The sequence below is a fragment of the Mandrillus leucophaeus genome, unplaced genomic scaffold (genome assembly GCF_000951045.1).
Source record: "Mandrillus leucophaeus isolate KB7577 unplaced genomic scaffold, Mleu.le_1.0 Scaffold1303, whole genome shotgun sequence".
In the NCBI taxonomy this organism is placed as follows: domain Eukaryota; kingdom Metazoa; phylum Chordata; class Mammalia; order Primates; family Cercopithecidae; genus Mandrillus; species Mandrillus leucophaeus.
The window spans coordinates 66553-78706 of NW_012101259.1; the positions used below are offsets into that span (position 1 = coordinate 66553).

General features: G+C 43.2%; 1 pseudogene; it reads left to right on the forward strand.

Moving 5' to 3' along the window:
* The first annotated feature begins 4438 nt into the window (after nt 1–4438).
* On the forward strand, nt 4439–5351 carry LOC105534143 (annotated as a pseudogene).
* The last annotated feature ends 6803 nt before the right edge of the window (nt 5352–12154 follow it).

Consider the following 12154-nt stretch of genomic DNA (forward strand, 5'->3'; position numbering starts at 1 on the left):
AATTGAAGTTTGTAAAAGATATTAACAGCATCTGGTTAGTTTTGTTAGGTGAGAAATGTGAAGTAAATATTAGTACTTTATTAAAGCTCTCTGAGTCACAGATTGTTAGAAACCTGTAATAATTTCATCATGGATTTAAAAATATCCCTTATCAAATATGACTAGGATAATAAATATTAAAGCATATTAATGGCACGTCTGTCTATAGTGTCAGGTACTTTTAGAGTAGCCTACAGACAATTATAAAGATACACCTTCATTTATAACCATTTTCAACACCCACATTCAATGCTGTACTCCCAAATGCATTAATAAAACATGTGTGAGAAGGTGTTTTACTTATTTTCATTGTAAAACATAATTAATATGGAGTGTATAAAGCTTTCCATAAAAAGTATTAAATTCTTTAGTTAAAATGTATTATGGAAATTAAAAGTTTTAATGAAGTTATTGATAATTACATGATAACATTAATGATAAATATCAGCCACAAGGCTTCTGCAATTCTTATTTTCTTATCCTTCATTTTCAACTACCAACTTCAATTATCCTGGTAGTATTTTAAGGTAAGTTTATCATATTGTTAGTTTGTAGAAATTTAGTACCTATTTTAAAAAAGAAAAAGAAAAAATAATGAAAAGCCTTGGTGCCATGACTCATGCCTGTAATCCTACCACTTTGGGAGGCCGAGGTAGACAGGTCACAAGCTCAAGAGTTTGAGGCCAGCCTGACTTGAATTGCTTGAACCTGGGGAGGTAGAGGTTGCAGTGAGCTGAGATCATGCCACTGCACTCCAGCCTGGGCAAAAGAGTGAGATTCAGTCTCAAAATAATGAAAACACCATTATAAAATATAAATAATTTTTTACTATTATATCAAACAGTTCCATGACTTTTATGTTCAAAACACTAGAATTTAGCAAACACCAGGACTTTATAAGAAACAATTTAAGTCTAATATTTATCCTGAAGGCTCAATGTTACAGTAATTAAACACATCTTTGGTCAATGGAACCTTATGAATCCTGTGTTTGTAACACATTTTGGAGAGAGCTGATATCTCCATTACTGGACATGAGGAATACATTGCAAATAATCAGTAAAAGAGTCCATAAATGGTTTCCTGAGAAAAAGCTTATAGAAAACAAACACTTTGGATTTTCCTGAACTCACAATATGAGACTCACTTCCAAAGCCCTGACTGAAAGGAGCCCTCAGGATGGTAAGTGGTATGAGTGACTCACCAGCTGGTTTCTTTTGCAGCCCTGTCCACCGAGTGGTACATCCAACCTGATACAGTTTCGCACGTCAGTTTCTGGGAACTCGGAATGGCCATTGGCCCTGAGCACACAGCTGTCCTGCAGTGGCCCCCAAAATGGCAGTCAGATACCAGAGCTGCTCGATGTGGCCTGCCAGGTATATACTGATCTGAGGACAACTCTGCTCCCCTTGTAAAATTAAGAAAATGTTAGAGTTCTTACCTAATTTTGTTTGAAATATTACACTCTGAAACATAAAAAAGGGAGAATTTAACAGGTGAGGCTTCATCTGGATTCTAGGGCACAGAGATGCAAATACTCTAAGCAGAATAGTGTTACATGAGTTTACAACACATGATTCTCCCATGTGCAAAAAAAAAATGTGCAGTTCAGCAGCAGAGAAGTCTGTAGGGCCACACTAGGGCTCTCACTAAACTCATTTCTGAAGATGGATGAAGACCTGGCGGGCTCTTCTTCAATCAGATCCTGGGATGCTGTTGCTTCCCTCAAATCTTCTTTTCCACACACCACCATTGACATCTAATCACCCCCTCAACATTCCCCAACAGATGAGATTCACTTGACTGAAAGAAATAATCTTCCAGGGTGTATTTCTGTTTCCTATAAATTCTTACTCTCTCTCAAAGTAAAATTAAAATTACTTTCAATGTCTTTCCCTAGATCACCAGGACAAGACTTGAAAAATTATCATTTTTTTTTTATTAGTTGGGACCCATTTCCAGCAGTTTTTCCATTGTACTTTCTTTTTTAGTTAATAAATAATAATTGTGCATACTTGTGTACTATGTGTCATATTTGGGACACTGGTGACTCCATTGTATAGAGGAAATGGTACAGAGAAATTCAGAAGCTTGCTCAAGCCCCACAGGTAGAATGAAGAACCGTGTGTGCTTTATTTCCAGCACCACCAAAGCAAATATTTCAAGACTGTGAGGACCACAGCAAGTTAGAGAGCCCCAGGTACAACAAGGCCAGTTCTCAGCTCAGGGATTGTACCATGCTAGGAGGCAGGCCCATGGTTGCCAGATCTTCTGGACTTTTCTGTGAAGTGTCTTGATTTCTGAATGTTGGCTTACTTTTTACAATATTAGGTTGGTACAAAAGTAATTGCGTCTTTTGGCAATTACTTTTTTTGTTTTGTTTTGTTTGAGATGGAGTCTCACTCTGTCACCCAGGCTGGAGGTCAGTGGCATGATCTCGGCTCACTGCAACCTCCACCTACCGGGTTCAAGCAATTCTCCTGCCTCAGCCTCCCGAGTAGCTGGGATTACAGACCTGTGCCACCATGTGCAGCTAAGTTTTGTATTTTTAGTAGAGACAGGGTTTTACCATGTTGCCCAGGTTGGTCTGGAACTCCCGACCTCAGGTGATCCACACAACTCCGCCTCCCAAAATGCTGGGATTAAGGGCGTGAGCCATAGATCCTGGTTGCCAATTACTTGTAATAGCAAAAACAGCAATTCCTTTTGCACCAACCTAATGAAGACATCTGCAGGTCAGATAGAATACCTCTCCAGGCTGAGTGTGGCCATCCAACGTCTATCCTTAACCTCAGGGGCTGCCCTGGATTGCTGGCTTGCCTGGTAGTGTCACTCAGGTGTGCTGTCTGGCCATGGTTATGGAGTTTCAGGCTCCTCTGGAGAAGAGGTGACACTTTCCAATGGGCTGGGGAGCTTACTCTAGAGAAGTAAGAAAAGCTATACAGAAATTCAGATTACCAGCCAGGGAACAACACAGACTGGGACCAGATTAGATTTCAGAGACCAGACAGCTGTATTTCATACTGAGTTTATCTGACAACACGTCATTTTTACTCTTAAGCTGTGTGAGTCAGCAGACACTCATTAAGCGATGACAGTACATCCACCAAAATTGTTCCAGATCGTGGAGACAGAGCAAGGAAAAGAACAGAAAGAATCCTGCTCTAATGGAATTTACAATTTCATGAGAAGAGACAGAAAATAAACAAATGGCTGATCCCCCAGAAGGTGAAAAGTGCTATGAGGAAAAGTTAAGCGAGATAAGGAAGGCAGGGCAGGCTGGATAGTGACAGCCTCTCTGAGCAGGTGGGATTTGGACACAGACCTGACTTCAATAGCAGGCCATGTGAATTTCTGGAGAAGAGGGACCTAGGCAAAGGGAATGGTGGTGCAAAAACCCTGAGGGGAGGATCCATGACCTGCTGCAGGAACAGCAGTGAGTCAGGAAAACTGGAGCAGTGAGGGATGGGAAGGGGAGGAGATGAGGTCAGAATTGGTGAGCAGATCAGGATGGGAATCTGGTCTTGCAGGACTGTGTTGGCCATGGTCAAGGCAGGTGCTGGGGAAATGATAGTAATGAGATCTGCCCTCTGCCCTCAAGAGGCTTGCAGCCTGACCCTGTGCCTGGCTGCATCCCATCCCCACCTATCTACCTTTACTCCCTGTGTGTACTCAGCATCCTAAATTCTCACACTCCTGGTGGCTCACAACCCTCAGGTTGCAGGTGAGACAGCACAGCCAGGGGGCCCCATTCAGCACTGAGGCATTCCCTGGATCTGAAGAGAGGAGTACGGATAAGAAAAAGACTGTACTGTCTGCCCACCCTAGGAGAAGTCACACGGGACCCCATGGTTCAGTGGCCACCTCTGCTTCACGGACTGACAGAGGGCAGGAACTCGGGCCTTCCCATTGGACCTGGAAGACTTTTGCATTAGCATATCCATTAAACAGGGATCCACTGAATAATTCCTGAGCACTGGTCCCTGTGCTAGTGATTTGGGTTCCATAGGTGAACAAGATGAGCTACAGATGACCCTCCCCACAGACAGCAACAACCCTGAGTGGGATACAGGCAAGCAAACAGGTCTTTAAAGCATAGCAGGTGATCCATTATGGAGATAGAATGAGAGACTCTGAGCAGTAGTGTGGTGGTAAATGTTCAACAGCCCGCTCTCCAGTGAAATACATGTGTATGTCTATAAGCTCATGGATTTCACTAATCTAAAGGAGCAGTTCTAGGGGATGTTCTAGGATATGGAGTGGGGGAGGACGTTTGCTATCCGGGAATAGCCCATCTCATTCCTTTCCTTTGATTACCTGTGGCACGGAGATTCAAGGCAGTGGCTGCAGCAGCAAGGGTGGCAGTAGTGATGGCAGCAGCAGCAGTGACAAGTCCAACATGAATCCCGAATATGATTATTTATTCAAGTTACTTCTGATTGGCGACTCTGAGATTAGAAAGTCTTGCCTCCTTAGGTTTGCAGATGATACGTATACAGAAAGCTACATCAGCACAACTGGTGTGATTTTCAAAATAGGAACTATAGAGCTGGACAGGAAAACAATCATCCTTCAAATATGGGACACAGCATTCCAGGAAATATTTTGAACAATCACCTCCAGTTATTACAGAGGATTCCATGGCATCACAGTTGCGTATAATGTGAAAGACCAAGAGTCCTTCAATAATGTTCAACAGTGGCTACAGGAAATAGATCATTATGCCAGTGAAAATGTCAACAAATTGTTGGTAGGGAACAAATGTGATCTGTCCACAAAGAAAGTAGTAGACTAGAAAACAGCAAAGGAATTTGCTGATTCCCTTGGAATTCCATTTTTGGAAATCAGTGCTAAGAATGCAACAAATGTAGAACCGTCTTTCATGATGATGGCAGCTGAGATTAAAAAGCAAATGGGTCAGCCAGGCGTGGTGGCTCACGCCAGTAATCCAAGCACTTTGGGAGGCTGAGGTGGGTAAATCACAACATTAAGGGTTTGAGACCAGCCTGGCCAATATGGTGAAACCCCATCTCTACTAAAAAATATAAAAATTAGCTGGGCATGGTGCCACACACCTCTAGTCCCAGCTATTCAGAAGGCTGAGGCCAGAGAATCGCAGGAACCTGGGAGGCAGAGGTTGCAGTGAGCCGAGATCAAGCCACTGCACTCCAGCCTGGGCAACAGAATGAGACTCCATCTCAAAAAAATAAAAAAAGTGAATGGGTCCTGGAGCAATAATTGGTGGTGCTGAGAAGTCCAATGTTAAAATTCAGATCACCCCTGTCAATCAGTCAGATGGTGGTTGCTGCTAAAATTTGCCTCCATCCTTTTCTCACAGCAGTCAATTTGCAATGTGAACCCAAGTAAAAAAAAAAAAAAATTGCCTCACTGTATTGCACGCAGCTGCACTACAACAGATTCTTACCAGCTCCACAAAGGTCAGAGGTTATAAATGGTCAAAACTGACTCTTTTTTTTTTTTTTTTTATTCCTTTGACTCAAGACAGCTAACTTCATTTTCAGAATTATTTTAAACTTTTGTTTGCTGGTTTATAAAATAATATGTGTAATCCTTGTTGCTTTCCTGATACCAGACTGTTTCCTGTGTTAGTTATAATATATTGGCCAGGTGGTGGCTCATGCCTGTAATCCCAGCACTTTGAAAGGCCAAGGCAGGCAGATAATTTGAAGTCAGGAGTTTGAGATCAGAATGACCAACACTTCTCCTGTTGTTCTTCCCAGCTTCTCCCCCACCTCCCCTTTTCCCTAGTTTATAAAACAGGAGAAAAAGGAGCAAGCAAAAAGTTGGAAAGAAACAGAAGTAAGATAAACAGCTAGATGACCTTGGCACCATCACCTGGCCCTGGTGGTTAAAATAATAATAATAATAATTAATATTAACCCCTGACCAAAACTACTGGTGTTATCTGTAAATTCCAGACAATGTATGAGAAAGCACTGTAAAACTTTTTGTTCTGTTAGCTGATATATGTAGCCCCCAGTCACATTCTTCACACTTACTTGATCTATCATGACCTTTTCACACGGACCCCTTAGAGTTGTAAGCCCTTCAATGGGCTAGGAATTTCTTTTTCGGGGAGCTTGGCTCTTAAGACGTAAGTCTGCTGATGCTCCCGGCTGAATAAAAACCTCTTCCTTCTTTAATCTGGTGTCTGAGGAGTTCTGTTTGCAGTTCATCCTGCTACATTTCTTGGTTCCCTGACTGGGAAGTGAGGTGATTAACAGACGGTCGAGGCAGCCCCTTAGGCAGCTTAGGCCTGCCCTGTGGAGCATCCCTGCAGGGGACTCCAGCCAGCTTGAGCAACACAGATCGTGAGGGCGCCCCCGTGTAGGCAATTGCCCCGGTGGAACGCCTCTTCAGAGCAGTGCACAGCAGGCCCCAGTGGAGGATCAACACAGTGGCTGAACACCAGGAAGGAACTGGCATTTTAAGACTGGACATCTGAAACTTGGAAAGACTGGTCTTTGGAACTTGCCTACTCCATTTGAGTGAAAGCGTGGCCTGATCACCCACGGCGCGCCTGTACCGGCGCTTTGGTTTTTGTTTTTGACTTTACTTGAATTATTTGATACTTTGGTTTTGGTTTTGACCTGGCTTGGATTTCCAGATACTCTGATTTTGGTTTTGATTCTGGTTTGGTGTAAACTGAAATAGTGTGTGTGTGCCTTTTTCACCCATTCTTTGTTCTGTGGTGTGCATGCAGTCTGAGCGTGGTGTTTTTTCTCAGGGAAACATGGGTGAAACACAAAGTAAGCCCACTCCACTAGGAGCTATGTTGAAAAATTTTAGGAAGGGATTTAATGGAGACTATGGGGTTACTATGATGCCAGGAAAACTTAGAACTTTGTGTGAAATAGATTGACCAACATTAGAAGTGAGTTGGCCATCAGAAGGAAGCCTGGATAAGTCCCTTGTTTCTTAAGTATGGCACAAGGTAACTGGTAAGTCAGGACACTCAGACCAGTTCCCATACATAGACACTTGGTTACAGCTGGTGTTAGACCCCCCTCAGTGGCTAAGAGGGCAGGCAGCAGCAGTGCCAGTAGCAAAGGGACAGATAACCAAGGAAGGATCCTGCTCCACCCGCTGAGGGAAGTCAACTCCTGAAGTTCTGTTTGACCCAACATCAGAAGATCCATTATAGGAGATGGCACCAGTGATCCCAATGGTGCCCTTCCCTTACCAGGGAGAGAGACTCCCCACTCTTGAGCCCACAGTGCTTATGCCTTTGCAAGACAAACATATCCCTAGGTCACCCAGAGTTGACAAGAGAGGAGGTGAAGCCTGGGGAGAAACCTCTCCCTTGGCAGCTCATTTACGACCCAAAAGTGGGATACAAATGCCCCTGAGAGAGCAGCGGTATACTCGAATAGATGAGGATGGTCACATGGTGGAGAGGCATGTTTTTATGTACCAGCCCTTCACCTCTGTCAACCTTCTCAACTGGAAAAACAATACCTCGTCCTATACTGAAAAGCCACAAACTCTAATTGATTTGCTCCAAACTATTATCCACCCATAACCCCATTTGGGCTGATTGCCACCAGTTACTCATGTTCCTCTTTAACACAGAGGAAAGGCTTAGAGTGCTCCAAGCAGCAACTAAGTGGCTAGATGAACATGCACCACCTGATTACCAAAACCCCAAGAGTATGTAAGGACCCAGTTACCAGGAACTGACACCCAGTGGGACCCAAATGAAAGAGAGGACATACAAAAGCTAAACCGATACAGGAAGCTCTCTTGGAAGGATTAAAGAGGGGAACACAGAAGGCCACAAACATTAACAAGGTCTCCGAGGTCATTCAGGGAAAAGAAAGTCCAGCACAATTTTATGAGCGACTGTGTGAGGCCTATCGTATGTATACTCCCTTTGATCCCGATAGCCCTGAAAATCAGCACATGATTAACATGGCTTTAGTTAGTCAAAGCGCAGAAGACATTAGAAGAAAAAGCAGAAACAGGCTGGGTTTGCAGGGATGAATACATCACAGTTATTAGAAGTAGCTAACCAGGTTTTTGTAAACAGGGATGCAGTAAGCCATAAGGAAAACCGCAAAGAGAATGAACATCAGGCCTGGTGAAATGCCAACCTGTTAGCTGCAGCAATCAGAGGGGTCCCCCCAAAGAGGCAAAGGAAGGGGGGCCCTGGAATAGAAACTCAGCATGGCTGTCAGAGCTTGCAGCATAACCAGTGTGCTTATTGTAAAAAAATAGGACATTAGAAGACCAAATGCCCTCAGCTAAAAGGAAAACAAGATGACTCAGAGCAGGAGGCCCCAGACAAGGAGGGAGGGGCCCTGCTCAACCTGGCAGAAGGGTTCTTGGAATGAGGGGGACCGAGCTCAAGTGCCCCTAAACAGCCTATGGTGAGGATGACAGTCGGGGGTAAAGACATTGATTTTCTTGTAGATACCGGTGCTGAACATTCGGTAGTAACCGCCCCCATCGCCCCTTATCCAAAAAGACTATTGACATAATTGGAGACACGGGGTTTTCAGCAAAGCAAGCTTTCTGCTTGCCCCAGACTTGAACTGTAGGAGGACATAAAGTGATTCATCAGTTTTTGTACACGCCTGACTGTCCCATGCCCTTATTGGGAAGGAACTTGCTTAGGAAGCTGAGAGCCACTATCTCTTTTACAGAGTATGACTCTTTGCTGCTAAAGGTACCCGGAACGGGAGTCATTATGACCCTTACGTTCCCCCGAGAGGAGGAATGGAGACTTTTCTTAACAGAGCTGGGCCAAGAGATAAGACAAGCTCTGGCTAAGCGGTGGCCAAGAGTGTGGGTGTAAGACAACCATCCAGGGTTGGCAGTCAACCAAGCCCCTGTACTTATGGAAGTTAAGCCTGGGGCCCAGCTGGTTAGGCAAAAACCATACTCAGTCCCCAGAGAAGCTCTTGAAGATATCCAGGTCCATCTCAAGTGCCTAAGAACCTTTGGAATTATAGTTCCTTGTCAGTCTCTATGGAACACTCCCCTCCTGCCTGTTCCCACGCCAGGGACCAAGGACTACAGGCTGGTACAGGATTTGCACTTGGTTAATCAAGCTACAGTGACTTTACATTCAATAGTACCTAACCCGTACACATTGTTGGGGTTGCTGCCACCTGAGGACAGCTGGTTCACCTGCTTGGAACTGAAAGGTACTTTCTTAAGCATCAGATTAGCCCCTGAGAGCCAGAAACTGTTTGCCTTTCAGTGGGAAGATCTGGAGTCAGGTGTCCCTACTCAGTCCACTTGGACCTGGCTTTCCCCAAGGGTTCAAGAACTCCCCCACCATCTTTGGGGAGGCATTGGATTGAGAACTCCAGAAGTTTCCCACCAGAGACCTAGGGTGAAGCTCAACTGTCCTTTACAAATGTAAGAACAGGTTTGTCTTCTATATGCTTTTCCAATTATAGAGGGACATGAGTCATTGAGACATGAGAAAAAGCTTCTTGGGTGAAAGAACAGAAAAAAATATATAAATAGGAAAAACCAGAGCATGCCCAGCAGCCTTTCCACTGAGCCAGGCACTAGGGATCCATTTTTCGTGTTTTATGTCATTCATTCCTCACAAAAACCATATGAGGTTCATTGTACAATTCTCTTCAGAGATGGAAACTGAGGCTCATAGAGATGCATTGTTATTCTGAAACACAGTAGCTGGCAGAGTCACCACTGTGCCTTGGAGAAAACAGATGCTTGCCTACTGAACAGCTGCTCTGGGAACTGCGGAGTGGTGGTGAATTCCTGCTAAAAGTTCAGGAAAATGAAGAAGATAGTTTGACCCAGAAAGCTGCTGCCAGGGACTGCATCAGCTTCTCCCTTGTGCCTGGCTAGGGGATTGGCTTCATTCAAATCTGTAGGTTCAGAATACATTCATATTTTTATTTGGGTGTGTTGGAGGGTGGGTACAAGAAGGAACATACGGTCAGTGACGAGACCTGAAACACCAGAGGACTGGAATGTGTGGCTCAGACCTGAAGTTTCCCATCCTTTGGAGACTTGTGCATGTAGAAGACATAGATGTTTATGGTGAAGAATTTTTTAGGCTTCCAATGTTGAATTTGATGTGGAGCTAAAGAATAATTAATCCATTAATACTTTCAAGGCATCTTCATCATACTGTATCAGCTATAGAACAACAGCACTCACCTGTATTAATAATCTTTATGAAGAGCGCTATCCCAGAGAGTTCCCAAAAATCATTCTCAATGTAGAAATGAGAAAACACAGGCTTTGTGATGTCAAATGGCTGCTCCAAAACACACGGGTCAGAGCTAATGACCCTTTCATTAAAGATCTCTATACATGGGAATAACCAATCAGTCACATGCAGAAGGCATACATTTTTTTGAGATGGAGTTTCACTTTTGTTGCCCAGGCTGGAGTGCAACGACATGATATCCACTCACTGCAACCTCCACCTCCTGGGTTCAAGTGATTCTTCTGCCTCAGTCTCCCGAGGAGTTGGGATTACAGGTACCCACCACCATGCCCGGGTAATTTTTTGCATTTTTAGTAGAGATAGGGTTTCACCATATTGGCCACACTGATCTCAAACTCCTGACCTCAGGTGATCCACCCACCTTGGCCTCCCAAAGTGCTGGAATTACAGGTGTGAGCCACCATGCCCGGCCAGAAGGCATACTTTCTAACTACTACATTTGGTATGCAATAGAAAATGAAAACACATAGACACACAATCTCACACAGAAACATAAACATAAGGGAATCAGTTAACATACTCAGACAGTCACTCTGTGCAGATCACATAGCTCACAGTGCACAACACCACAGTCCTGGAATGTTTGTCACTAAACCAAGACAAAGACCATCACACTACCAACAGCAGTCAGCCTCTTATTTCACACTGATTATGAAGAAGTACAGGAGTGTCAACTGCAATGAAGAAAGTCAATAGAAGGAGATGAGACAGGACATCCTCAAACAAATGTCTTTTTCATCATAGCAGCCTTACAGTCTATGCATCCGAGAATGGTTAAATTACTTTGCCCAAACAATAATTAAGCAGCCAACTGTGCTAACCCTTCACTAAAATAGATTATCTAGTATCGGTCACTGACACCCCTACTCAGACAACATGTTTCATCCATTTCAAAAATATTCCCTGTGGACTAATAATAAAGAGAGAGCCTCATGTGATTGTTCTTTATCAGAAAAACAAAGTTAAGAGAAAGGCAAAATGAATTTTTAAATCTTTCATCAAAAAACAAAAACTCACATTTTCAATGTGACAAATATAACTTATACTTGCAAATTTGGAAAGTAAAATTAAATTTAAGAATTGTATTTCTTATCAAGTTTATTATAAGCAATACACAGTTCAGAAGAAAATGAACATAGAATAATTATGGGCACTCAAGTAAAAGAAGACTTTTTGTAATTCTCAGATAGTCTTCAAAAGAAATCAGAGCAACTGAATTGTTACCCACATGCTCCAGAAGTTTACAAACAATGATGTGTTTATATATAAAGTAAAAGCCCACAATGCCATGAATCTTTTTTGTTTTTGTTTTTGTTTTTGAGATGGAGTCTCACTCTGTTGCCCAGGCTGTAGCACAGTGACACAATCTTGACTCACTGCAACCTCCACCTCCCGGGTTCAAGTGAATCTTTAATTCAGTTACAATTCCTTCAAAACCATTTAAGACCAGAAGGTGAATTAAACCATTTTAAGCACTTCAACATGTGATTTCACTAGGAGCTGATACAGGGATATACTAAGAGTAAACTCATACCAAGTACTGCTGGTCAGGGTCCTCAGAGCACAGCAGATGAATGAAGGGCCCACAAGGCTCTGCTCATCAGCAAAGTCTTCTGGATCAGGGTCCTCTACAGGCTGATCTGGCTGATCTTGAATCAATGTGGATACCAAATTCATGATGGAATCCACCTGTAACATGTGAGGCACAAGAAACCCACTGATGGGAAACCATTGGCATATAAAGCCACTGTCAAAAGTGTTTCCAGTTATAAAATTACAATACAGTATCAACAAGATATTCATTTTTTTGGTTAGAAAGTCGATACACATGTATGTCATACACACATATACAGATAAAGGTCTGGAAAGATATGTACA